The sequence below is a fragment of the Peromyscus maniculatus genome, chromosome X, assembly GCF_049852395.1.
Source record: "Peromyscus maniculatus bairdii isolate BWxNUB_F1_BW_parent chromosome X, HU_Pman_BW_mat_3.1, whole genome shotgun sequence".
Taxonomy (NCBI): domain Eukaryota; kingdom Metazoa; phylum Chordata; class Mammalia; order Rodentia; family Cricetidae; genus Peromyscus; species Peromyscus maniculatus.
Genome location: NC_134875.1, coordinates 5,587,475 through 5,615,261, shown reverse-complemented (window position 1 = coordinate 5,615,261; position 27,787 = coordinate 5,587,475). Strand labels below are relative to the sequence as shown.

Here is a 27,787-nt window from a genome sequence, read left to right as displayed (position 1 = left end):
TTTGGATTTAGTGCCATCAGCAGTAGGGAACCATAAAAGGCTAGGGAACAAAGGAGTGCTGATGAATAGAGCAACTGGGTATGTTTTCTGAGTCTTAGTCAAAATGTGACTCCTCCCTGGTCTCTACCTGGGCAGGCCCCCTACAGAATTCCACTGGCTACCCAGTTAACTAACCCCCACCATTTGTCATGTGAACTTTCAAACACTTGGCATATGTTCACAGGAATATGATTGAATAACAGGTGGCTGCTGATTGTTTTAAAATCCATGAAGGTCCAGGTTTGGGTCAGACCAAAGGCAGGGCCTATATATGCCTTGGCATAGTGCCTCTGGACTCCAATATCTCATCCTTAACCCTTTGACAGTGTTTCAGTAGAAGAGCAGGAGCTTTCTGGGGGTGGGAGGTCAGTTCCTTGAGACTTCTATGGGATTCATCTCTTTGCCTATACCCACAAACCAAGACCATAGCTACTGAGCGAGTAGCTACACACTAAGCTATGAGACTCAGTTTCTTAGTGCTCTGCCACTTTAAGATGTGAGCCACTAGACACATGCCTTTACCTTTCTGAGTCTACCATTTCCTTATATATAACCTGGTACACATATTCCTACATGTAAAGCAAAGTATCTAGGAAAATGGGGGGAAATATGCTGTTAGCTCAAAACTTAGGACTGCATTTTGGATGGTGAACAAATCGTGGGTGTCTTCACCCATTTACTCAGTGAAGAGAACTCCCCGCCCCCACTTATATCAACCTTGCAAGTGCCCTAGATGACAACCATGGTGAACCCATGTTTCCAACAAACCCAAGGAATCCATGTTTTCAACAGTAACTAATAGAAGCACTCATTATGCCTCTGTGGTTACTTGTAAGAGAGCCACATACATATATGGGCTATAGTGCCCCTTGATGAAACCACTCAAGGCTGGTTCCATGGTGCTAATACAAGGTTCTTTGCCTGACCTTCATCCTTCTTAACATTTGTTTAAGTCATAGACCTCCTGAAAATGTGATGACAGCTATGTGTCCCTTTTCCAGGGTGTGCACAATCCTGTGGCCAGCCTTCTCTCTATTCTCTCTCTCTCTCTCTCTCTCTCTCTCTCTCTCTCTCTCTCTCTCTCTCTCTGTTTCCTAGAAAGCTCCAGAAAAAAACAGAATCTATTAACAGTCACTGAGTAGAGATGCTACAGTACCAGTATGAGTGGGTACCACAGAGGTGCATAAAGCAGGCCCAGGGCTACCCTCCTGGGATATAACTTACAGAGGCCTGCTACTGATAAGTGCTGGAGAGGAAACAAAGCAGGGATGGGAGAGGAAGTGCCAGAGATGGGCATAGGGCTTTGAAACATTACACAGGGTGACCAGGTGACATTTATATTTAGACTAAAGGCAATGAGGCAGTTGGCCTGTCTGGGGGAAGTGAATTCCAGTCCTAGGAAAGAGCTAGTGATAAGGACCTAAGGTGGGAAGGATGTAGCCTATTGAAGAATGGCCAGGAGGCCCATGCAGGGTGATTGCTGGTGATGGAGAAGAAAGGGAGATGTGTCCCACTTGGCCATCAGAAGCTCTTCAGCTTTGTGCACTGTTGTACAGAGTCAATACAACATTTTGCACAGCAGGAAGCAGAGGGGTCTACTGGAGGGAAGAATCTGGACAATCTTTCTCCTGGAGTGAGCCAGTAGGAGATGCAGGAGGCTGGAAATAGAGGTTATCCGCAGAGGAGCAGAGAAGATTGAGATTGTGGCTTTGTTTTGAAGCCAGAATTTCTGTGGGACTGGATGGGGAATATGGCTGAAAGAGAAGAATCATCAAAGCCTCAAAGGAGGTGATCCTAGATAAGTTAAAGAAATGTGTTGCCTTCAGCTGAGATCTTGAACTATGGGCTAGGCATGTTAGGAGTCTGGCTAAGTTGGGTGAAGAGAAAGCCCCATCCCATTGCTAAGTTTGTGTGTCCTATGAAATGACTAATTAGTAGTGCCAGGCAGTTAGCTTTAGGACAGGTACACAGCTGTGATCTGTGCTTCCCTCCCAAGACACTGGAGGAACTGTCATCACTGCCTTCCTGACAGAAGCAGAGTGACTTGAGGCTTGAGTGGTACTCCACCAGGAATAGAACTCCACCTCCTACTTTCTTGGTTAGTGCACATTTAAATGATAAGAGCCCCCGTGAACAATGCTTCATGGTGGTTGGCTATCCGACTCCTTTTAACTCTCTTTAATCAGATGTTCTTTAAGAGACTTTCAAGCTCTCTCAGCAATAGGAGCCCTAGATGAGGTCTCCTCTCTGTGAGTCCTGGGGATACCCTAGATTGGCTCCATAGTAATCTATAGCCTCTGGTGGCAACTGCAGCTCCAAAGTAGAAAAGATTGTGCCCAGCTACAATGTATTTCTACCAAATTGCCAGGCTGAGAAAAACACCCCCTTGACCCATTGGATGATTTTTGTCTCTGGTATCCAGCATCTTTGCCTTGAGTTGCTGCCCAGACAGAGTTGAGTTATCACAGAAATTCATCAAAAGCTTAGAGGGGAGAGCTCAGCTTTGTAGCACCTAAGAAGCCTACCAGGGTATTTTTGTTGTTGTTGATTCTAGAAGTTTCGACTCCCCTCCTCCTCCCACCCCTGCCAGACTGTCCTATGTCCTAAAGCTATGGAAGTGATAAAAGGAGGGGCTGAGTGGGCCACAGCCACACCCCTTTATGGCTTGGGGTTCCCTCTGACAAGCAGACAAGAGCAGTAGCTACTACTTAGAGGAACTTGCAGGAGCACAGTGCTAGCTGTGGGCATGAGTCTTTGTGACATTCCCCTGCAGGGCTCAGCCCCTTCTGCCACTGCTATTGCAGCTGCTCCTACTGTTGCCACCAGGAATTCTTCAGGTTAGTAACAAGCCCTAGGTCCAGTACCCTGAAGAAGGGGGGCAGCCACCTACCAGAGAGCAGAGATGGAAGTCTCCAGCCTCAGCGCCAGGGTAGAAAGCACATTGGCCCACCAGGCAGTTTACAAGCAACTCATGCTACTGCAAAACCCACAAGTGTTGGTCCTGTGATCAACTCCACCATCAGCAGCTAGTCCAGTCTAGCTTGAGCACGGTCTTTGCTTGTCCTAGGCCCAGAGAAAGAGACAGAGCAATAGAGAGACTGTGGTCAGCATGCCTGACTTCCAGGATAAGCTTACTGGCAGCTAGAACAACAATCAGCAGTAGAACTGAGGACAGAAAGGGGGAGAAGGGAGAGTGTAGATGGGGACACCAAGGAGGGAGAAGGTGCATGTACTCACTTACCAGGGGTAGGGTGGGGCGGTGGCTTGTAGGTCAATGGCTGACACTTGAGAGCCTATGTCCCTACTGTAATCACCGATAGCCGGTTTGTTTGACCATTCAGGTATGAGTTGTTAATGAGCCTACAGACACATTGCCTGTAGGATGAGATCAGTGCCACCCATGCAGCTGCTACCCACTGCAGGTGAGTGACCTTTCCTGGAGGAGGAGGGGAAAGTGGCAGTACTGGTTTCATAGTTAAGCTGTTTTGAAAGTGAGAAGGGGTCCCCCTTTCTTTGCTTACTTCACCACCATCTGTCTCTTTGACTATCTCTCAGTTTTTTTCTTGGTTTCTGTCTCTCACCCTCTATCTTCAATCTCTCAGGCTAAGTCTGGAACATTCTCTCACCTTATCACGGTTGAGTGCTGGCTTTCCTGCTCACTCTCACTCTTCTGTCTGTCCTTAACCCTCACTAGCCACCAAGCTCACTCTGTTCCAAAGCTAACTGGAAAAGTCAACTGTAGCAGGAATCTTAAAAGTTCTTATTAATAAAATCAAACCCGAGGCCGGTTATTGGGGTGAATACTGGAAGGTCAGAGAGACAGAATAAGCCACAGCTATCTCACCTCGCAGGATCCTCAGCTGGTCCTGTTTCCTCAGACTGGAAGCTTCTGTGTCCTCATCCGGAATGGGTCTCAGCTGAATTACTGCTCAAAGCCTGAAGCTTAACCAGGCCAAATGCTTAACCAGTCAAATGCCTCTAGTTTCTGGTCCTCACGCCTTATATATCTTTCTGCTTTCTACCACCACTCCCTGGGATTAAAGGCTGGCTTTCTGGGATTAAAGGCGTGTGTCACCATGCTTGGCTATTTCCAATGTGGCCTTGAACTCACAGAGATTCAGAGGGATTTCTATCTCTGGAATGCTAGGATTAAAGGTGTGAGTGCTACCATTTTCTAGCCTTTATATCTAGTGGCTGTCTGTTCTCTGACCCCAGATAAATTTATTAGAGTACACAATATTTTGGGGAACACAATACCACCACAGTCAACCTAAGGCACGTGACTTTTCCTTTAGGCTGGGGGTCTCCTGTGGCCCTGGAGTGGCTCCATCTCATTCTTATGACTGGGCTTGCTTTCTAACCCCACTGTTGCTTCTCCCATCAGTGCACAGTCCAGTCAAGCCACCTGACTTCGCTGGTATAGGTCATCCTTCGCCTCCTAAGGAGCCTTCCAGGGAACTGTGCCCTCACGCTTTCCACTTGTCTGGTCTCTCCCAGCTGCCCCAGTATCCCTAAGGGAGAATGAAACTGCCACTGCAAATCCAGTCTGATGTTCCTTTGCCCATTAAAAAGTATCTAGAGGATTTGGGAAGTCCCTTGGACGACCGGCTCTTGGGTTGCTTATGTCTACATCCTGGTATTGAAACCCTACATTTTAAGGCTTGAGGCCAGTGGGGTCGCAGGCAGGGCAGCGCAGCTTCTCCTTTAAGACCGGAGCTGCTGGTCGCCCTGAGTGTGAGGGTGTGTGAGTGTGCGGAGTGCGTGTCTCCTCCTCCCGGAGTGACACAGCAGTGAGAAATGCCTATCAGTAACTTAAACCCCCTAAACTCCACCTTCTGGGCGCGCGGCGCGGAGCCGGGCGGTGGGAATGGAGAGAGCAGATTGAGGCCGCCACTGCAGCGCCGCCAGCATGAACTTGGCCGCTAGCTAAAGAGGCGGGCGGCGGGCGGCGGGCGGCAGGCGGGCGCGGGGGCACCGGCCGCTAGCCAGGGGGTGATCTTCAATCCTGCTAGGCCATTCGGCGGGCGCCTGGGGGTAGGCTGCCCGTGCCGGGGGCCGCCCGCCCCTCTGGCTTTGCCCTGGCTGCTGCTGGAGCTCCTCAACACGGTAAGGGTGAAGGTGGATGCGGGAGGTCCGACTGCTAGGGTGGAGGGACTCAGGGTGCACTTATAGCCCCCACTTATAGTCTCCATTTTTGAGGAGCCGGGTCCCCGGGATGCTGTGAGATGAGAGACCCCAAAGTTTGCTCTGAGCACACGGCCCACCTGACTCTGGGAGTTGGCCACCCCTACCCCTTCTCAGATTGGCCTAACTGGGGTGAGTGCAGGTCTGAACGTCCAGGGTCTTTGGCCTCTGCCTTCTTTTAGGTGCCCCAGAGGGAGTCCAAAACTGGGCGGAGGCAGCTACATTCCGAGGAGGAAAGGTATAGTGGGGTGCAAGCTGCGCGGGCTCCAGGGGCTACATTAGGTTATCAGGAGGCACCCACTCCATCCCCACACCCCTGGGCCACTCGCTCACTGCCCAAGGTGCCATCAGAGACACTGTCTTTCCCATGCTATCCCCCGAGTCCAGTAGTGGGCACTGGACGAGGAATTCCCCCGCCCCAAATCGATTTGCTGCCGTGGAACAGAGTGTGGGGTGTACGCGTTTCCCTGCGTTTCCCTCACCCCATTCACCAACTCCTCCTCATACAAGCAGCCTGGAGCAAAGCTGGGGGTCAGAGGCAGCCCCTACTGGTTCCCCACCCAGAGCCCCTGCGCAGGAATTGGCGCTCCAAGCTCCTGGGCATTCTTTCAGCGGCAGAGCCAGATGCCAGGCTCTGCCTAGGGCGGGTGGGAAGCCCCCCGGAGCGCAGCCAAATACTTTTTTTGGCCACTTGGTTTGGCCAGGTTCCGTCCTGAGGCAGTGAGTCCGAAGCCTGGAAAGCTAGTGGTGCTGTCTGATTCTGATCAGTGATTAAATTCAGACTGAGCGGACACTAATAGGATTACCCAGACTGAAAACTCGGCCCTAAAGCCATTGGAACCTGGGCAAACAGACGCGCCTCAACCTGGGGGCTTCGCTCCCCGCTGGACTCCTGCAGCTGGGTGCGGCTGAGTCCAGCACCCCGAATGTGGGTGTGTGTGAGCAAGGGCAGGAGCACGGAGTGGCTAGAGAACCTGGGGAGATTGAATTCCAGTTGCTGGGGTACCATGTCCCTGCTATTTGGCAGCAGAAGAACCCCTTAGAGTACCTTCCCCAAGCCAAATGTTCTCTTTGCGGGTAGCTGACCAAGGCCAGTTCTGGGACATTGTCTGTGAGGGTGAGAAAGCCTAATCTAGGAGAGCCGGTCGTGCTGTAACAAAGACGCAAAGTCTCCGCAAGCCCCAGCAATTCTCAAAGAGTTTGCTAGGGAGAGGGTCAGGGTCTTCCAGAGAAGACCCCCCGCAGGAATCATGTGTCCCCCCCCATCTGCCCCGGGCCATGGCCGCTACTGGTGTTCCCTGTCTGAGGTGGGTGGATGGGAGTATTACAGCGGCTTGGCCCAGTTTCTTGGCAGGCGCCGGCTGTCCCTCTGGTGCCCACTGACCGGGTGGGGTCTACCATGCACCCACCAGGGCTTCCCGGCTGCCCCGCTGCTCTGGGCCCCTGGAGGCCGCGCAGCTTCTTTCCGTCCTTCCCTCCCACCTCTTCTTGTCTTTATAGATTCCCCCTCCTTCCCACCCCCGCCGCCGCTGCCGCCAACAATCCGCTTTATAAAAAGCCCCTTTGTTTCCCAGGAGGCTGGAGAGAGGGAAGGGGAAAGGGACTCAGAGGCAGAGGGCGGGGGAGGCAGCCTCCAAGTAGCTTCTAGCTGCTCGGGACAGGAGGGCTAGTGTAGGCAATGGGGGGGGGCGGGAATCTGTATTTTGAGGACCCTCTATAGGAACCCGGGAAGTCTCAGGAAGCTCTTGTTTCTGACATGCTCTATGCAATTGGTCGACCAGCCTTGGACACCTTAAATCTCTGCAGCCAAGACTGTCTGGCCCGCTGAACAAGGAGCAGGCAGCCAGGCTGGAAGCTGTGTACATTCAGCAGGGTTGGCAAATGCTGCGGGTCTCTGTGATGACAGGGCTTGGGCATAGAGGGCGCCCTTTCCTCGGTTTCGCTTTGCTTTGGGGCGCCCCTCTCAGCCAAGAAACCTAGAGTGGCTGTTGAGCTTGTAGGTGGCAGAGACAGTGGTAACGGCTTAAGGCTTTAACCACCTTGCAATCTAGCTATATTCCTCTTTCTTCCTGCTCTCCACCATCATATCCCCTACACACACACACACACACACACACACACACACACACACACACACGCAGGCACGTGCGCGCCCGTGGGAACGAACGGGCGCTCGCGGGGGTGGGGGCGGGGGGGGGAGGATTGAAACTCTCTGAGGGTGCCCTTTGTTTGAGACGTGAAGTCAGTAGCTTTGGCCACCTCTAGGGTAGTCTGGGACTGGAAGTGAGAATGCAAAAGCTGCCAGAGACCATGCATTGGCCTGTTGCCTCTATAATACGAACACAGGGTCTGGCAACAGGGGTGTCCAAAATGCACTAGCATCAGATTTTTAGCTTATTGAGGATTTATGGGCTCTGTCCCTTACACCTGCTTCCACCCACCCACCAAATTTGGGAGAAAACAGGGCTTGCCTGATGGAATGTTAAGCTTGACATTATAAGTAACCTTTCACATCCTGTCAGGCTGCTCCTCCAGGCTTTTCCAAAAAAGCCACTTCTCTCCACCTGAATTTCCTCTGGGAAGATAAGGCTACTGATAAGAAAAAAAAGTGACAAATAAGAAGTGGGCAGGGCCTAACTCAAGCTGTTGGGTCTCTAGAGTAGTACTACTTCTCTTGATCCCTTCTTGCCTCCACCCCCTCTGTACCCCTTTAATCTGTTGTTGAAGTCTTCATGAGTATGTATGCCAGAGCACACATTTTTTTTTCATCTTTCTCCTGTTCCACTCCCATGTTAATAAACTCTGTAGAGTTTATTGATGTGTGTTGTCTTGAACATCTTTGTTCTTTAGAGTAGTAGGTGAGGTGGTAACGCCCCCCTCCACATCCCAATTACATCTAAAATCATAAGAAAGTAATCAAAGGGTGAACGACTGGTTCTACCTTCTCCCCCTTTTGTGTGTTTCTTCTGGAGCAAGATCATTGGAAAATAAAGCTGCTGATGTTCGAGATGGAACATATGGTACCTCCATAAGAGAGAAGCTGAAATGGCCTTGAACCTGCCGGACAGACCAGCTGTTTGCTGCCAGCTAGAGCAGCTAATCAGCTTTTTCCCCTTAAAGTAACAGTCCTCTTTTCTGTTGATGACCAGCAGCATATTAAATAGGATGTTCTCCAGAGGGGGAAAGTGATGGGATTCTATATTGTTTTGTGCTTTTGAAGATCTTTAGTGTTTGTTTCCTGCTAGGGGGCTTGCCTTGCCCTCTAGCTATACCTGTCTCCAGCTTGTGCAGTTTCCTCTAGTATTTATGAGAATGTTGCTCAGAGTAGAACTTGGGAATCAGGGAAAGAGAAGAAAGAGATGGAGCTGAGAGTTCCAGATGTCTGGAAGAAATGTATCTGTTTTGTACCTACTGGTGTTGGAAACACTAGGAGTCGTTCCCCTAGTCTCTCTTTAAAAACATCTTAAGAGTTCAAGGGCTTCCTTATAAGATCTCTTTTAAAACCATCCTCTTCCAGCTAGGACCATTTTCAGTTTTCCTTCAGTACAATGTGTTGGGAGGGGGCAGTTTGGCATTGGAAGAAAGGCTTTAGAAGATACAAGGAAATTCCATGTTAGGAAATCATTCGCAAAGGGTGACTTTTTCTGTTTTCCTGCCACTGACGCTGACAGTGACACAGATGTGTGGGTTGAAACAGGAACGTCACTGAATTTTTAAACTCAACCAGGAAATAGCCTGTTGCTGGAGTTGTGGCGGGGGGGGGGGGGGGGGGGGGTGTTGGGAGGGGGTTGGGGAGGTGTTACACATTCATTGCCTGTTAAGATAAGAGGTTTGCTATTGCTGATGCTTTTCAGTAAGGAAAAGGACTTTTTAAACCCAGAAGCACATTTAATGTCTTTTCCGCCTCTCTAAATTTGACTAGGTAAAGGCTTGAAATGCACCTGTCAGGAAATCATGCTTAAGAACTGCATCACTGTTTGGGGTTATGAGATGAACAAAAAATAATCATAAACAAGAGGTTCTGGCAGGAGTTGGACTGCTTTTTTTAAGGGGCTTTGCATATGTAGTAAACATTTTCACTTTATATAATTATGATTTTTCTTTCCCTGAGACAGTATATGATGGACCAGATAATTTGACTAGAAGCTGAGAAACCTTTTTTCTTTCTAAAAACTTCTCCTATTAATTAACTGAGGGATCTTGGGCAAGCTTGTCATCCCTCCTTGAATTCTCTCTGTAACCCCTGAATCTGATTCCCTTCCAGTTTTGAAGTATTAGGATTTGTGAACAAAACGGTCATTTTTCTGGGAAAATGAAACATCAAGTTCAGCCTTATCACCAGGGAAAACAATTCGATAGATAAAGAAATAGGGCTAAGATTTTAAGAGGCATTGAGAAGAGGGGAATTAAATATGGCAGAAGGCCAATCAAAACAATATTAAAGTGGGAAGTGTCCCCTCTCTTGTGTCTTTGCAAGTGTGAACTTCTAATGTTGAGTTATAGACAAGGGGGCTGAGAGGCAGCCCAGAGTGCATCTTGTCCAGTACCCCTAATCCAGCCCTCTGGGGGCCTATTGATGGCAGGTTTCCTAATCGCTGGGCTGGTCTACAGATAACAGCATCTAAACTCTTTGAAATTAGACTGGCATATTTCCAGAGGACTCATTAAATATAGAGCAGATTTGCTGCCTTGCAGTTATTTAGCAAAGGTTACAAGGACAAAAAGGCCTGCTATCCACATACACACATGTCCCACTGGGATATGGATTCAGAACTTGATGCTGAACTTTTTCTTAACCCTCCAATTCCAAGGAATGTCTTTTAAAGAACACATTTTCTACTTTAAGGATTCAGAAGCAGTGCAAGAATCTGCCACTGTCCGGCTTGATGTTAATATTGATTTTTTTAAATGGGTAAGGGTGGACATTATGAAGAAAGACCTTTTATCCTCTCAGTTCTTTGGCAATTATCTTGCTGCCATAAATGTTGATACACATATAATGGATGTAACTAAAAACAAACAAACAAAAAAAACCAACCAACCAACCAAACAAACAAACAAAAAAACCTCCTTACCCAAACAAAAAAGGCTGAGTGTATGTTGGAGCTTATAGAAAGCTGAGAGTGTGAATAGACCAACCCAGATGCCACTGGAGAGGGAGATAAATGATGGAGGAGCAGGAGCTGGTTACTGTGGATCAGCACAATGAACCCGTTCCCATTCCTACACCTCACACAACACTACCACCATGGAGGGGTAACCTAGGCAGCACCAGACAACTGGATGGCAGGAAAGAGACATTCCAAAGCTTAGTTGGAACTAGTATGATTTTAAAATTTTTAGACAGAAAATCCATAAACATCTTTAGGACTTTGAGAAGGAAAATTTCACAAGTGCAATGTTGTGGTACATGTTTATTATTTGTTGCTGATGTTGTGCCATTGTTCTGGCTATATAATTGTAGCAGAGGAAGAGGAAAAGACTTCCTGGAACTGGGGACTGTTAGTTAAGGAGGTCCTCATGAGGTGAGAAAGGGTTAGCATATTACAGTATATTCATATACATCCTGTGGGATCCTGTTCCTAATTGTCAGCCCAGAGCTGTTAGTCTTGGAGCATGTATAAAAATGGAGCTGAAACAAAAAAAGTTGAGCTTCTCTTTCTCCCCTCCAGTTGTTCTCTCTTCTGTTCTTCCTTTCCCAGACTTTCCTTGGTTTCCTTGGAGCCTCATGTTTTCTCCTAAGATATGACCTCCCTAATTTTCAAACAACTGGATATGTTACCCTCTAAGAGAGTCCCCTGGGTAAAGAAACCCGGCCAAAGGCATTGAACTCCATAGAGTAAAAGCTTCTAGGGGCATGATCTAAGGAGGTCTTGGGCAAAAGAAGGCAAAAAGCTCTTTGCAAAATCTATGAAACTTTCCTGGCCCAGATGGGCTTTCTTGACCTTCCCTCATTGCTTCAAGCTCCAGACATCCCTACCATCTCTCCACTCTAGTTCATAAGACAAGGACTTTGTCTGGACCCTGGAGATAGTTCTAACACATGATCACATGATTCTGTCTTTTGGCCTTTGGTTAGCCAGTGATTCCTTTTGTATTGTGAAGTCTAAGACCCAGCCCATCTGTAGTTCCCTACTTTCTCTGGTTAAACTGCTGTTTGCTCTGCCCAACCAGCCATTGTACTTTCTGCTTTTCTCCTACCTATAGGAGTACCTTGACACTAGGCCATAGGGATACTTTTCTGCTGATTTTAGAAGAGGTCATGCTGAAGGGCCAGAGCTACTGAACAGAATATCATCTAGGATAGGAGAGTCTGCCAGCCCTGGCTTGTGCTTACTATCTAGGGAGGGGAATGTGGGCCTTTAAGGACTAAAGGAATGGCAATAAAGTGCAGTGCTTTGGGGAATCCAGAGTGTTCTGTTCAGTTGGACCAAGCTCCACATTGCTACCCCATATATCATCTATTCATAATTTTTCCCCTAGAATTTCAGCCTGAAAAAATTGACTCTCAGTTTCTTTCAGCAACACACTGGCACCTCAGTTGCAAAGACCCCAATTAGCAAGCTGACCATTGTCACTATACACAGTTAACAAGGGAACACCAACTTCCCTGAAGATTTAGTGCTGAAAGATTAACCTTGCTGTTGGAAGAAGAATCCCAGTGATTTTACAGAAGAGGAGACTGAGGCACAGAGAGCTGCCCAGATTTTCCAGAGGGATGAGACAGGCTGCCCAAAGTAGACACATACTTTCCCTCCAGTTCTCAAGCATGTCCAGAAGATGCCTTTTGCTCTTTTGAAGTTTGAGTAGATGGGTGGTTTTTCAAGGCAGATAAAAAGTGGTGAGAGGAGATGCAAGGTCTGGAGTAGAAGTGTTTTGAATTGTGCTGTAATATAATCTACCCTTGTATCTATGTGTGCTGTGGTCAGGACAGCATGGGGACTTATTGGAGTCACAGCTGTAAGAGTGCATCAAGCTGGAGAGTGAAGGCTGCAAATTAATGATCAGTCTGGGGCACAATGATCTCTAAAGGGATGATGTCTCACCCTGTTTTCAAGTTGGGTAGCCAGTACTGTGGAGTGCTTTGCTGGGTGGTCTTTGTTGGCATTTGCAGGATGTTGTTTGGGTTTCATTCTCAGTGAGTCCTCAGTATTAATATCTGTCTCTGGAAGTTCCAGCACTGACCTTGGAATTCAAAATGAGACAGTAGTTTTGGTGCAATTGCCAACATCACATGCTTTGTAAGTTTGATTCTGGAAGCCTGGCATGCATTATGCTAGGTTTGGGGAGGAGAGCACAGTGTTTCTAAGCTGCATGTCTGTCAAGGATTAATTTAACCTCTAATTACTACATTTTCTTTGCTGTGTGTTGCATGAACATGTTACAACAAAGCTCAAAGTATGCTATTTTATTTCACTGCCACTCTAAAATTAATTTCAGGGATTTGTAGTCAAATCTGACCCACTTAGTGTTAAAATAGTTGTGCTGACATTGGAATTAAAATGAACAATCTGGTTCTTTCTAGAGATGCCCCAGCCATGGAATAAAGAGCTTGATTATGTTATTTGTTTTCACAACTCTCAAAATGAGCTCTTGGCAGTATCAAGGAGTGTCACTACACTAATCCCATTGGGAACTCAATACCCCCAGGGAGCACCAGAAGCTGCCTGTGTATTTTCTTGGTGATCCCTTGGGATCAAGAGTAAAGCCTTGAGCATCAGGGCAGCCTAGGAATCCTTTCCTTCCCACTAATAATACAATATGAGGCCATTATCTAATTGTAGATTCCCAAGAGTCTGCTCTGGGACCCCTTCAGATCCATGAAATCACAAGATTAAACTCATGGAGTCTCCAGTTTCCTGTCCCTCCTCCTAGTCACCATTGGATGTGCCTCTGCCTATTCTATATTTTGTTAAACCAGCTAGATTTATCAAGGATTGTTAAGTATAGAGCATATTAAATATGAGTATTGATACTGGATTGTGGTGCAGAGTGGCTTAGATTCCCATCCTTAGGCAGAATGTCTCAGACTTAGTTTCATTATTAATCTGGAAGGGGAGGAATCGCTCCAGTTACTTGAAAATAGATCTCACCTAGCAACTTGAAACAGCATCATATAACTGAACAAAACAATAGTGATTTATGAATCATAAAACGTGACAGTTGGCCACTGCCCTTCAAAAGATGCACCAGTTTGGGACTACATTCCCGAGACTGGGAGAAGCCCCCAGTGCTATAGTGGGGAAGAACACCTACCCAACTGTGCTCCAGGCTCATTTCTGATGCCAACTAAGGACACATCAGACCACTCACTTCCCCTTGCTAGGCCTTACTTTCCTCAGCTGTACAGAATAAGAATGAAATAAGGGAATGCAAGACCCTTCTCTAGCCCTGGCATTCTGTGATTGGGTAGCACATTAAGATATAAAGTTTCTAAAATATTTGAAAGTGACATAATGATTGATTGTTTTACATCACCAAAGACTTGAATGCATAGGGGTTTTACTTTTGTTTGAGTAGGAGGGCATGGAGACTATTAGGTAAAGGAAAGCAGTTCTAAAGGTTTGGCTAAAGACAAAACATTGACATTTCTTTGTATTTGACCAAAGAATAGAAAAACTGGAAATTCCTTAAAGACCTCTCATTTTCCACATGAGGATATTGGAGCTGAAGATAACTCCTTATCTGCCTAGGGCTATCCAGCAAGTTACTAAACACCAAACTAGCTCAGGCCTCAGGAGTCCTATCTTGCAGAACACCCCATAGTCCTTAAATATCAGAAGGAGAAACATTTAAATGCCTCACTATGTGTAGGCCTGCAGTTTGCAGAATATACAACTGAGAGGTTTTCATTTTTAGCTACCAAACAGTAGCTTACTAGGAAGGAATTTTTATCCCTCACCTCTTCCCCTACCACCCATGAGGTGTTTTCAGCTAACATCAAATATTGAATTTTGTTGGTCTTGTACCAATGCCCAATTTCAAATAAAACAGATTTTATGAATAATGGGGGGTGGTCCCTAGGGGCTTGTTATTTGAAATATTTCAATTTAAACAGATGGCTGTTTTAGGTTTGACTTTGTGTTTTCTAATTTTCATTAGAGAAAGAAAAACCAACCCCAAGCAACCCCACTCTTATTTTTGTAATGAGTAACACTTTGTATTGTCTAAAGGAAGCTTTTAGCTTCTCAACTGTTTGCACTCAGAATTCTCAGCCTTTGTTTGCTTTCTTATTCACATAACTGTGTTGTGTAGCTAGAGTTTTCCTGCCTTGCCCACAGTCAGGACAAATCTTTGTCACCCGCCAGTCCCACAGCCACTCAGACCCAACCAAGTAAACACAGAGACTTATATTGCTTACAGACTGTATGGCCGTGGCAGGCTTCTTGCTAACTGTTATTACAGCTTAAATTAATCCATTTCCATAAATCTATACCTTGCCACGTGGCTCGTGGCTTACTGGCATGTTCACATGCTGCTTGTCCTGGCGGTGGCTGGCAGTGTCTCCCTCCTTCTTCCTGTTCTTTCTTTTCTCCTCTCTGTTAGTCCCACCTATACTTCCTGCCTAGCCACTGGCCAATCAGTGTTTTATTTATTGACCAATCAGAGCAGCACATTTGCCATATAGAACATCCCACAGCAGTGTTGGCCACCTATAGTTTATGAGGTGCTTACAAAATATACCCATCTCATCTGTATACTGGCATCAGCTCTAGGACTACTTCTCTCCAACCCATCCCAGCCAACCCCACTCCTGTGGACTGGGTAGAGGATAGAGTCTGGAAATTCTGGTCTTGGTGAGGAAGTAGTCTGCAAGCTGAGTCCAGCTTCACCATCTCATCTTGTGGCCCTGTTCTCTTTGAGCTTGAGCAGTCTATTACTACAGTGAGGGAGAATCTGGCAATGATTTTTCTTGTATATTGGATTCCCCCTACTTAGAGGATGTGATTTGACCAACAGTTGGACCTGCCAACAATTCTCTTTATTTGCATCTGTGTATGTATGTGGGTACATACACATACTTATGCTTGTGTGTGGAAGCCTGGGGTCAACATCAGCTCTCTTCCTCTGTCAATTGTCCCCTTGAGTTCCATGTTCAGTGAGAAACTCTGTCTCAAAGAGCAAGGTGGTGAGTCATAGGGGGAAAGAGCTGATGTTGTAGGGAGCGGGAATGTCTGTTTACCTCCACACAGGTTAAAACATTCTTTTTTTGTCGGGGCTTGGGATCCAAACTCAGGTCCTCATGCTTGTTCATCAAATACATTGAGCCATTCTCCAGGCCCACATTTGATATTTCAGGTGACAACATACAATGATGTTTCTGCAAGAGGAAGGTAGATATATGGGTAAGTAAATTTGTAAGTATGTAATGCCTTTATTCACTGAGCTCCTAATGACTAACCTCCAGGAAAAAAATGTGTTTCCTTTTCCTCCTGTCCACAGTGGGACTGGCTTTAGGCTGTGTCTCTGCTTCCATGAGGACAACAAAGAAGGAGGGTATTATGAGACTGAAGACAAAGATAACATAATCAATTCAAAGACTGGCCAAAAGTTTTTTAGAAAAGTGAATTCAACAAATATCTTTATGCGTCTAGTATGTACAAGTCATTACAAGGGATGTGGATGGATGGATGGATGGATGGATGGATGGATGGATGGATGGATGGATGGATGGATGGATGGATTATGAGCTATTTAATAGCCACAGTGAAAATAAAGACACAAATGAATGACATGTCAGAGATACAAGAGTGAACAAAACAGAAAGATAACACATAAAAAGTCATTCAATAAGGGATTCAGACAATGATAGACAAAAACATATGTAAAATGTATAGTACCTGAGATGATAAGTGCCTTGAAGGAAAAGAAATCAAGGGAGTTATAGAGTTCCAAGGGAGGGTGAGGTTTTCAATCAGATGGACAAGGTCCTTAGTGAAGAATATTGGAACAAAATCTGAAACCAGAGTGCTGTCTAGTAGAAATAATTTAAGCTGCAAAACCATAAAATAAGCAGATTGAATTGGTTCAAATAATGTATTTTTATTTAACCCAAACACATCTAAACTACTCAGCATGTAATCAACACATAAAATGTTGTGTACTCTTATTATTCTGTCTTTGCATTCTAATGTGTTTTACCTTTACAGCACAAGTCATTTGGGACTTGATAGATTTTAAATCTTTAATAGCCACATGCAGCTTGTAACAAACTTATTAGACAACACACTACAGGTCAATGTCCTCATTTTAGTATGTCTCTAATAAACTGCACTTTATAGGGTGATTCTTTGTTGAATGGTTTAGAATTGTTAAGCATGTTAATTTACTACTTATTAATTTGCATAGGATCTTTCACCATGGATATTTAACAGCCTTTCTCATCTTCATTCTCATATATCTACTTGTCCTTCATGCATGCATCTGTTCATCATTCACTCCATCATGTGCACCCTCTCAAATATCTCTACCTGAAGGAAATTCTCAGGTTCTTAGGTGGTTCTTCTGCCTTATATGGGGGTAGGTCTGTAGAGAGTTCAACAGAGTTGCTGGCATCTGCCACACTGATTGGGACTTTAAAGAGCATTGGTAGTGGGTCCTTTGTAGAGCTTTGACTTGAAAGCTATCCAGTTATTTTCTTAATGCCAACATGTACCTGGAAAAGCCTGTACTCTTGCTTCTTAGACAGTCATCTATCAACCTGGATTGTTTTCTGAGCATGAACCCAAAAGTCTTTACTCTTTGCTCTTTACATCTTTACATTGAATGGTCATTTGTAAGCTTTTATAATTTATTTAATTCTGTATTTGACATGAATGCAGACTTCCTTAATCATCACTATCATTATTATTAATAGAAGACTTGACTAGCATGTATAAAGTTCTCTGGGTTGCAATTTCAGCACATCACATCCACACACAAAAAAGAATAATTCAATAATTTCTGAATACCTGCCACTTTGTTTCTAAGAAGTTAAGATTTTTGCACATTTTCTTCATATTTTATCCACCCCATACAGACAAATAACACTTACTATACATATTTCTTTCTTGAACTTTGTTAGAACAAATTGTAGACACGGTGTTCTTTTGTCCCCCAGGTGTGTGTGTGTGTGTGTGTGTGTGTGTGTGTGTGTGTGTGTATTCTTCCTAAAAATAAAAGACATTCTCACACAGAAGCACAGGATATTAGTCAAAATTAGAACTCTAACATTGGTACTAATCTTTTTAAAGGATGCAATCTGGAAGCCTTGTTAAGATTTTGTAGGCTAAACCCTGGCATAGACTTGCTAGGAATCATAGGATATCAGAGAATACACCTTGCTTTAAGAAATTTACTTCTTAGATAAAACAGTCATTCCATTCATGTCATGAATGAAATGTTTGTGTTTGTATCCCTTCAAAATTAACATGTTAAAATCTTAACCCCCAAGGTGATGGTATGGTGGAATTGGGAGTGTCATGATTGAGAGGTGCTTGGGTCATAACAATAGAATTATCATGAATTGTATTGGTGTTCTTATAAAGCAGACAAAAAAACCTCCGTGGCATCTTCTTCCGTATAAAAATACAAGTAGACTGCTACATGTGAACCAGAAGTCAAATCCTTACCTCAAGTGAATCTACAATGTCTCTCCAGTTTCCAGAACTGTGAAACAAAACTATTTTCGTGGAAATTAAAAACAAAACAAAACAGATTTTGTCAGTTGTCCTAATAAAACCCTCTAAAGCATAAAAAGAAAGTCTAGAATAACACAATACAATTGGCTGTGACCTCAGTCTCCTTTAATCTGGGACAATATCTCAGTTTGGTTTTGTGTTTTGAAGTATTGATGTGTTTGCAGAGTACAGACATTATTTCATAAAATGTCCCTCAGTTTGGGTTTGTTGTCTGCTGCTTCCTCCTGTTTAGATTTGGATTGTGTGATTTTTTGTCAGAAGCCACACAAAAGTAATGATGTGTTCCCACTGTACACCACATCAGGTGGCACATGAGGTCACTGGCTGTCATTGTTGGTGATAGTCACTTTGAGAACTTGGTTAAGGTCGTATCTTCCTGGTGTCTCCACTCTTAAAGTACTGTTGCTTCACCTTGAAGTAAGGAGTGTCTTAGTGACATAAATATATTCAAGGCCATGTTGACACCTTGTTACTTGTCTCTCTTTTCCTCACTAGTTTAGCATCACTTGATGGCCATGCCTGAGGAAAGTTTACAGTAATGAACTCTGATTCCATTATGTTGTCTATATTTATTGTTTTGGTTTCTGCTGTAAGAAAGAACTTACCCTCCTATATCATAAGTAAATATATTTATTCATGTACTTGTTGAATATTGTATTTGTGGGGCTTTATCCTAGTTTCATGAGTTATGATCCTTTATTATCATTATCTATTTTTGCTTCTCAGAATGCTCCAGTTTGGGCTCTTTAGAGCCCCTTCAAATTGGCTCATATGTCTATTTGTCTAATCATTATCTAAACATCTAAGCATTACCTTCATTTCTGCTATAAGATACCAGGCTCGTTTATACTTATTTTTTCCCTGCATAAGCCCTAAAGTCACCATTTTCCTAGGGAATCTTAGTTCTTTACATAGATACTAGTATTTAGAAACTTTGATGTAGATATTGCATGCATGATCATTTCTACAGATGTCTCAGCATCCTCTAATTCCAGTGATTTGAGATAATATCAATCAAATCATTCATAAATTTTTCTTTATTATTTCAGTAAGACCTACTTATGTACCTACCTGTCTAGGAATTTCAAGCTCACATTCATTCCTCTAAATTCCAATCCCATATCAAAGTTCATTCCAACTTTCCTCTTTCTATTTTATTATTCCTTTCATAAACAGTGAGAAAATTTCTGCTGTTATCCATAACATATTTATTCACTAAATTCTAGAGCACACAGAAAGTCATGTCAGCATTGCTAACCCATGACTGTGAAGAAGTCTGTTAACAAGGTACAATATCAGTACACACACACACACACACACACACACACACACACACACACGTATGTCTTTAGCTTATGACTGTACAATCCATCATTGTAAACAAATCTACCTGAGCTAGGTCTATATTTCTTCACTCCCAGGAAGTCACTCTATTAACTATTAAGGTGTTTCCATATTTTCTTTATGTTTTATCAACCTTCCTCTACAAACACAACACATATGCCTCCAAACACATGTGCATACAAGTATTCCTTTCTTTGAATTGGGAGAGCTAATTATGGGCATAATGCCCTTTTACTCACCAAATATTTTAATGAATATTCCCTAAAAACAAAGACATTCTCTTGCAAAAAAATGAAACGAAACAGCAACAACAAAAATCCCAGGATTTAGTCTACTTGTTTCTGATTGGATTTCTTTTGCTTTCTCTATCTTTGTTAATTCTTTAAAGTGTGTGTGTGTGTGTGTGTGTGTGTGTGTGTGTGTGTGTGTGTGTGTGTAATAATAACACAGTACAAGAAGTGAGAAATATTGCAAACAGGAACCCTCAGAAACAGACATTTACTGCCTCTATCTTTTCCGCCTCATTCTACTCACCTACTTTAATTAATCAACACATTACCTTTTCTGCCCACCTCCTTTTAACCACAAATGAACATATTTGTGTGTTTTCTAGACCAGTTTTTTTTTTGCTTTCATAAAGCATGGAACCTTACAGACACTTTTAGGCTTTACTTTTGCACTTGAAAACATGCCCTAGCAATCCTTCTATGTCAATGCATAGAAGTCTTAGATCTTTCACAACAGCTGCAGTGTACTATGCTCCTAGCTCTAGGTGTCTTAAGTTGTTTCCAAGAGTTTGTACTTATGCTGCTTCAAGAAACAAGCTGGAATATATACATTTTCATATTATTGGAGCTGTATCTTCAGGGTCAATTCTTATAGGTGTAATAATAACACAGTACAAGTGTGTCAAAATGTAAAAACAAATGAAGTTTTGATATGCATTGCTCAATTCCCCTCCAGCAATGCATAAGAATGTCTCTTCCCTCCAAGCCTCACCATCAAAGCATTTGCTATACTATTTTAATTTTTCTAAATCTGATAGGTGAGAAATGATATCTCAGTGTAGTTTCATTAGCATTTTTCTAATTATGAGTAACTTGGAATATCTTTTCATATGCTTAAGAGCCTTTTGATATTTTCTGTATGTGCATTATCTGTTAAAGTCTTTTCTTCCTTTTTCTATTAATTTTTGGAGGGGTTTATATTCTCACTTTTAAGACTTTTTATGGTGATGATAATTGGGCTTTTGTCTGTAATATTTGTTACAAGTAATTTTCTAAATTTGTTTGTTCTCCTAGATACTTGTTTTCTATGGTATCCGAAAGGTTTTTTGTTTGCTTGCTTGACTGTTGTTTTGAGACAAGGTCTCATGATTCTCTTGTCTTCACTTACCCAGTGCTAGAATTCAAGGCATGCACCAAGCTCAGTTGCAAAAGGATTTTTATGTAGTTAGGAAACATCTTTTTCTTTTACCACTCTTGGACACTGAGTCACATAAAGCATTTCCTCACACCCAGGCTAAAGAACTTTGCCCAATTTTCTTCCAAATAATAAAATAGGCCAACATTTATGGTTGATTTCTTTTGGGTATTAATATATTAGAGGTTCATCCATGTTGCATAATTTATTAGTACTTTATTCCTCTTTTTAAAAACTTTTTATTCTCATGTATATTTTGATGCAGATATGTATGATTCATATTTATACAGCAGCATGTGCACATGAATGTGGAAGCCAGAAATCAACATTGGTGTTGTTCCTCAGGAGCTATTTTGCTTTTTGAGATAGGATCTCTCACTGGGGCCTGACAGCCGATTATGCTAGGCTGACTAGCCAGCAGCTTCCAGGGATCTACCTATCTCCACCTCCCCAGTACACTACAGCCATCTTTCTGTGGGTGCTGGTGATTGAACTCAGGTCCTCATGTCTGTACTGCAAATACATTACCCACTAAGTCAACTCCTTTACTCTTTTATTTTCCCTAAATGTGAATAAAATTTTTGTTTGTCTTTCCACTCAATTGATAGAAATTAGAGTTACCACATTTTAGCTATTATGAATAAAACTATTATGAACACTCATATACAATCTTTCATGTGAATATATGTTTTCATATCCATTGGGTACATTCCTAGAAGAGGGATATCTGAATTACACGATAACTGTTTAACACTTTTAGGAAGTGCCAAACTATAATCCAAAGTAATTGTACCATTTTTACAGTCTTGCCAACAATGCATTCTAATTTTTCCACATTCTTGTCAATATCTGTAGTACTTGAGTGAATACAAAGTGCTATTTCATTGTAGTTTTGATTTACATTTTTCTTGACTGATAATGCTGAGCATCTTTTGTGTGTTTGTTATCCATTTGCATATTTTCTTTAGAGAAGTGTTTGTTCAGACTTTGCCCATTTTAAAATTGAGTTGTTGTTCTATTCTTTAATAAATATAAAGGCTCCTGATACATTCTGAGTATTGGAGTCTTATAGTATTGCTAATAAAAGTTTTCCGTTCTGTGGGTCATTTTTTCACTTCATTATATTGTCAGTAATAAAAGTTGTTTTTGTTTATTTGTTTGTGTTTCTGTATTTATTTGTGTGTGTGTGTGTGTGTGTGTGTGTGTGTGTGTGTGTGCCTGTACATGTGCATGTGAGCATGCATGCCATGGCACAAGTGGAGAACAGAGGGCAACTTTCAATATTCAGTTCTTTTCTTCCATCAAGTGGGTTCCAGAAATAAAAGTCAGGTAGTCAGGTGGTTGGGTCTTGGTAGCAAGTACCCTTGTCTACTGAGCTGTCTTGTAGTTCCAGCAACATATAAACTTTCTTTAATTTTGATAAAGCCTAATTTAGTTTGTTTTCCTGTCATCACTTAGACTATCAGAATTATCCCTGAGAAATAGCTGTCTAATTCAAGGTCACAAAGACTTCATCTTGTGTTTCTTATGGTTTTATTTCTTACACATAGTTTTATCTTCCATTTCTAATTAGTTTCATTAAAAACATATTGAATTAACAAGCAAAACTGTCCATAATTAAGTTGAACAATGTGGTGATTATATATAAATATATATATATATATATATATATTAAATTATTACTATCTTATACATCCATGAATTTGATTTGCTAGAATTTGTTGACTTTTTTAATTAAGTGCATGAAAGTTATTGCTTTATAATTTTCTTTTTCTATAGTATACTCATCTACTTCTGGCATCAGAGATGTAAAATGAGTTGGAAGATATTCTCATCATTTCTTTTTTTAAAAAATTTTTTATGCGTATGTGTGTGTACTTGAATATATGAATGTGCACCATGTACATGCAGGAGAACTCACAGAGATCAGAAGAGGAAATCAGATCCCTTAGAACTGGAGTTACAGACAGTTGTGAGCCAGCATGGGGGTGTGGGAATTAAACCTGAGACTTCTGCAAGAGTAGTGAACATTATTAATCACTGATCCAACTCTCCAGCACCTCTAGTCATTTCTTTCTGGTAGTGATTGTGTAAAAGTAGTACAAATTTTCGTTTAAACATCTGGTACAATTCTCCAGTGAAACCATCTAGGTCTAGAGGTTTTTTTTATTGTTTTTATCTACAAATTTATTTGCTCAAGATTCAGATTGCATATTAATATTGCCTTATTTATAGTTGGTTACCCATTTCTATTTGTTTATATATTTATTTGTGTGTATGTGCATATGCATGTGTGTGAAAGTGCAGTCATATGCATGCCACAGTGCTGAGGTGGAGGTCAGAGGATAGGGTTTTCGAGTCAGTTCTCACTTTCCTCTTTATTCAGACAAGGTCTCTGCTGTTGTTTTGGCTGTGCAGAGTACTCCAGGTTAGCTGGCCTGTGCACTTCTAGCTGATTGTCCTGTCTTCATCTCCCATCACACCATGGGGGTGCTGGTATTACAGATGTACACAGCTGCATCTGGGCTTTTAGATGGGTTTTAAGTGTTGAACTCAAGTCATCAGGCAAGTCTTTTACCAAATGATCCATCTTCCTGGCCCTAGTTAATTCTTTAGCCACTTATGCATCTATATTCATGAAGTGTTTCAAGATGTAATCTCCTTTTTGTTCTGTCTTGAGATCTCATGTCATGTTAATACCTAATTTCATGAAAATTGGCTGTGAAATATTTCCTCCTACTCTGTTTCCAGAAAAAAATGTATTAAATTATTAGTTCTGTATTGTAGAATTCTCCAATAAAACCTTTTTGGTCTGAAGGTTTTGGGAGGAGTTCCTCAGGTATGAATTACATTCCTTTAAAAATTATAGAGATATTGAAATGATCTGTTTTGGTAATTTGTTGCATGGATGAAAATGATATATTTCATCTTAAAATTTCAAAGTTATGTATGTAGAGTTTTGGATAATATCCTTTTATCCTTTGGCCTCTGTAAGGTATGTAAATGATTTTCTTTGTACTACTGTTATTGGTAATTCACTCTTACTAGAACTCAGCTTTATTGTTCTTTCCAGAAAACTAACATTTAAAACATTAAGAATTTCATACATGCATATAATGTGTTTAGATCAAATCCACCTCTATTTTTTTTCTGTCCTCCCACCACTTTCCCCTTGCAATTCTATATGCTCTTTTTACAAATGCACTAATTTCACTTGGTGCTTTCTGTCTATACATGGTAGTAGAAGTATCTACTGGAATATCAGTAGTTTCTTAGGGTCTGCATCCCAAAATAAAACTGACTGTCCCTTCCATAGCAGCCATCAGTTGCCAATAGGCCCGCAGCTAGAGGTGGTATGGCATCACCCTCCCCATGCATACTATGATTTTGACTAGCTTGCCCTTGTGCAGGTCTTAGACATGTAGTTATAGCTGCTGTACGTTCATGTATGTGGCTTTCCTGTCATGTCCAGCAAATACTGTTTCACTTCAGATATCTGTAACATGAATCTTAAAAGGTCTTATTAATAAAAACAAACCCGGAGCCAGGTATTGGGGTGAACACTGAAAGATCAGAGAAACAGAACCAGCCACAGCTAACCTCACCTCGGCAATTCCTCAGCTGATCTTGTTTCCTCAAACTGGAAGCCTCTGTGTCCAGTTTGGATCTCAGCTGAATTGATCTCAGCTGAACTGCTGCTCAAAAGCCTAAAAGCTTAACAGACCCTAGTTCCTGGTTTTCATGCCTTATTTATATACCTTTCTGCTTCCTGCCATCACTTCCTGGGATTAAAGGTGTGAGTCACCATGCCTGATTGTTTCCAGTGTGGCTTTGAACTCACAGAGATCCGTATGGATCCTGCCTCCAGAATGCTAGGATTAAAGATGTGTATGCCACGATTTTCTGGCCTCTATCTATCTAGTAGCTGTTCCGTTCTCTGATCCCAGATAAGTTTATTAGCGTGCACAATATATTGGGGGACACAATATTGTCAAGATATCTATCTGGATCTTAAATCTTTCTGTTCCCACTTCTGGAATGGTCCCTGAGCCTTTGGATGAAGGACATAATATATTACTATAATATAGCATTATATATATATATATATATATATATATATATATATATATATATATCCCATTTAGAGTTGAAGAATCCATAGTCTCTTATTCTCTGCATATTGACCAATTATGGTTCTCTGTGTTAACCATCATATACTACTACTACTACAAAAAGAAGCTTCCCTGATGAGTGTTGAGAGAGACACATTAATTTATGCGTATAAAGATAAGAACTGAGGGCACAGTTTAATACAGTGTCCATTTAGCAGAATAATGGTAGTAGCCTTTCCCCTAGGGTTTATGACCTAGCAAGTTAACAGTTAACAGTTCCAGGTATGGGTTCCATCTTATGCAACAAGCCTTAAATCCAAGCAGAAAGTGATTGTTTACTCCCATGACATTCATGTCATTGTTGCACCACTGGACATATCTTATGAGACCAGTCCTTATTGTAGTTCATATGGTTCATAACTGGATAAGACTATGGATTATACATAGCAAGTTACAGCACTATGAATGAAGCCTCCAATAAGGATGAAGCTCTTTTTTCAATCTTTTCATCTATTGTTTCATTTTGAAGGATGAGACAGAAGGATGAGCCTGGGTCTCATGTACTTCACAAAAGGCCAAGGATAATGTTGATCTTCCTGGCTCTGTCCTACAAATGTTCTAAGATTTCAGGTGTGTGCTGCTATATCCACTTTTATGTGGTACTAAGGATGAAACTTGTAGCTTACTACATGCTAGGCACTTTTCCAACTGAATTCCCATGTCCAGTTCCATTGATTTTTATTCTATCTTTATTATCCCTTATCTTCTGTTTCTTTGTATTTATTTTGACCTGCTTAGGTTATTGTAGGATAAGCTTAAATTGTTGGCTTATCTCAGATATTAATTTGAAAATGTTTTTCTTTTCTGATATATGCTTTAGTACTACACATTTGCCCTTCAACAGTTTTAACTATATACCACATATTAGTTGTGTATTCATTTTTATTTCAGTTTAGTTCACTACACTTAGAGGTGTATTATTTAATTTCCAATTATTAAGAGACATTTAAAATTTTATTATTGATTATCAGTTTGATTAGAGGACATTGGGATAAGAAGACACACCTTGTGCAATTTTATTCCAAAAAAAGAAATTGCTGAGATGTGTTTCGGGGATCCAGATATTGTGCATCTTGGTGTATGTTCTGTGGACCCACGAAACAAATATGTAATCTTTTAGTGGACAGATTGTCCTGTGTCATCTAGATACTTTCAGTTGATTGAGTATTGTTGATTTCCTCATCTTTAATTCTGCTTGATGATTGTTACTTTTGCTGAAAATATGGTGTGAAAGATTCAACTTCTACTGTGGGTTTAGTCCTTTTGGCTCATTCAGTTTGTGCTTCTTGTAGTCTGAATCCCTGTGGGCTGGGTGTAATGGAGCAGCACACCTGTAATCCCAGCAGTCATAAAGTTTAGGCAGAGGGATTGTGGGTTTGAGGCTAACCTGGAGTACCTAGGTCCATCAGACTACATAGCAATATTTCGTCTAAAAAAATAAATAAAACCTAAATAAAATAAAAAGACTCCCTGCTATTTCAGGTATACATACTTAGAAATACTGTGTCTTCTCCAACATTTTTCCTTGCTCTTGTCATTTAGTGATATTAACAGTGATGGTACTGCTTTTGTAAAATTAATATTTGCATGGTACATTTGCCTTCCTTTGACTTTCAACTTACTTATGCTTTGTATTTAGAGTATCTTGTTATGAAACATACCTGCTTTTTAAAAAATCGTTTGTTAATTTCATCATTTTAATTGATGTATTTAAACCATATAAATGCAAGATAATTGTCTATGTGTTCCACCTTTAAGAAAGCTAACTTATTGTTTGTTTATTATTTGTCAATAATCTCTCTTTTCCCTCATCTTGTTCTTTCTCCTTTCATTCTCATGATACACTTAAACATATTTCAGGATTCCATTTAGATTTATATTCAACTTTTATTAGATAACACCGTATAGTTTTCTCAGTGATTACTGTAATATACATAACGATTTATCATAGCCTACCATTGATATTTTATCAATTTTTCTAAAATGTAGACATTTTACTTACATTAAGTCATGTTACCTTCCTTACTTCTAATTAATTGTCTTTACTGTTTACCGTATGCACACTAAGTAAGTATCAGAAGAAATGCTGTCAGAGGTTTGGCTTCATTCATTGGGTATGATTTATGAAACTCATGAGAAAGAATAGTTCATTATATTATCATTATTTTTACCTGTCCTAAATTTCTTCTCTCCTTTGTGAAGTTTCTGGTATTCTTCTGTTATCATTTCCTCTCTGTTTAGAGAACTTCCTTTAGGTATTATTTAACGATAAGATCATTAGCAACAATATCTCTTAGTTTTCCTTCATCTGAAAATATCTTGATTTTACCTTCATTACTTAAGGATATTTTTGCCAGATGTATAATTTGAGGTTGACAGTTCTTTTCTTTCAGCACTTGAAAAATGGTGTGCCACTTCCTCCTGCTCTCTGAAGTTTCTGAAGAAAAGTACCTTGTCATTTGAATTGGTATGCCTTTGGAAGTAATGTGCCACTTTGTCCAGTTGTTCTGAAGAGTTTTGGCACGCCTTTTAGTTTCCAGGCGTTTAATTCTAAGTTCTCTTAGTTTGGGTTTATTATGTTTGAGATTTTTGTTTATTCTTGAATTTGTATGCTTATTGTTTTCCAAAAGTTTTGAATTTTTACTATTATCTTTAGACATACAATTTGCTTTCCCCTATCTTTCTGGACTCTGGGTGACACAAATATTGGATCTTTTGTTACTGCTCCTTTAGGTTCCTGAGCCCTTACTTCTTCCTCCTCTTCCTGTACCTACTATTTCTCTTCTGCTTCTGCCTCTTTAACTAGTTTTTCTTTTCTTAGGTGACTTTCCCTCAGAAAGCGGCTCAGAGTGGATGGATTCTATGAATGTTTATTACTTCTGTCTTCTTTCATCTCAACTCTGTTGGCCCATCCAGTGGGTTACCTTACATTTATTATTCTATTTC

General features: G+C 41.7%; 1 protein-coding gene across 10 annotated transcripts in view; it reads left to right on the top strand.

Annotated features, from left to right (window-relative positions):
• Positions 1-4,853: 4,853 nt before the first annotated feature.
• The window catches only part of Mamld1 (mastermind like domain containing 1), a 130,713-nt gene continuing 107,779 nt past the window's right edge, over positions 4,854-27,787 (top strand). For 5 of the 10 annotated variants that reach the window (XM_076562507.1, XM_076562505.1, XM_076562510.1 and 2 more), the window contains exon 1: positions 4,854-5,145. The gene's annotated coding sequence lies outside the window, so the exon portion shown is untranslated. The remainder of the gene's footprint in view (positions 5,146-27,787) is intronic. The other 5 variants (XM_076562509.1, XM_076562504.1, XM_076562506.1 and 2 more) reach the window with 1 other exon arrangement.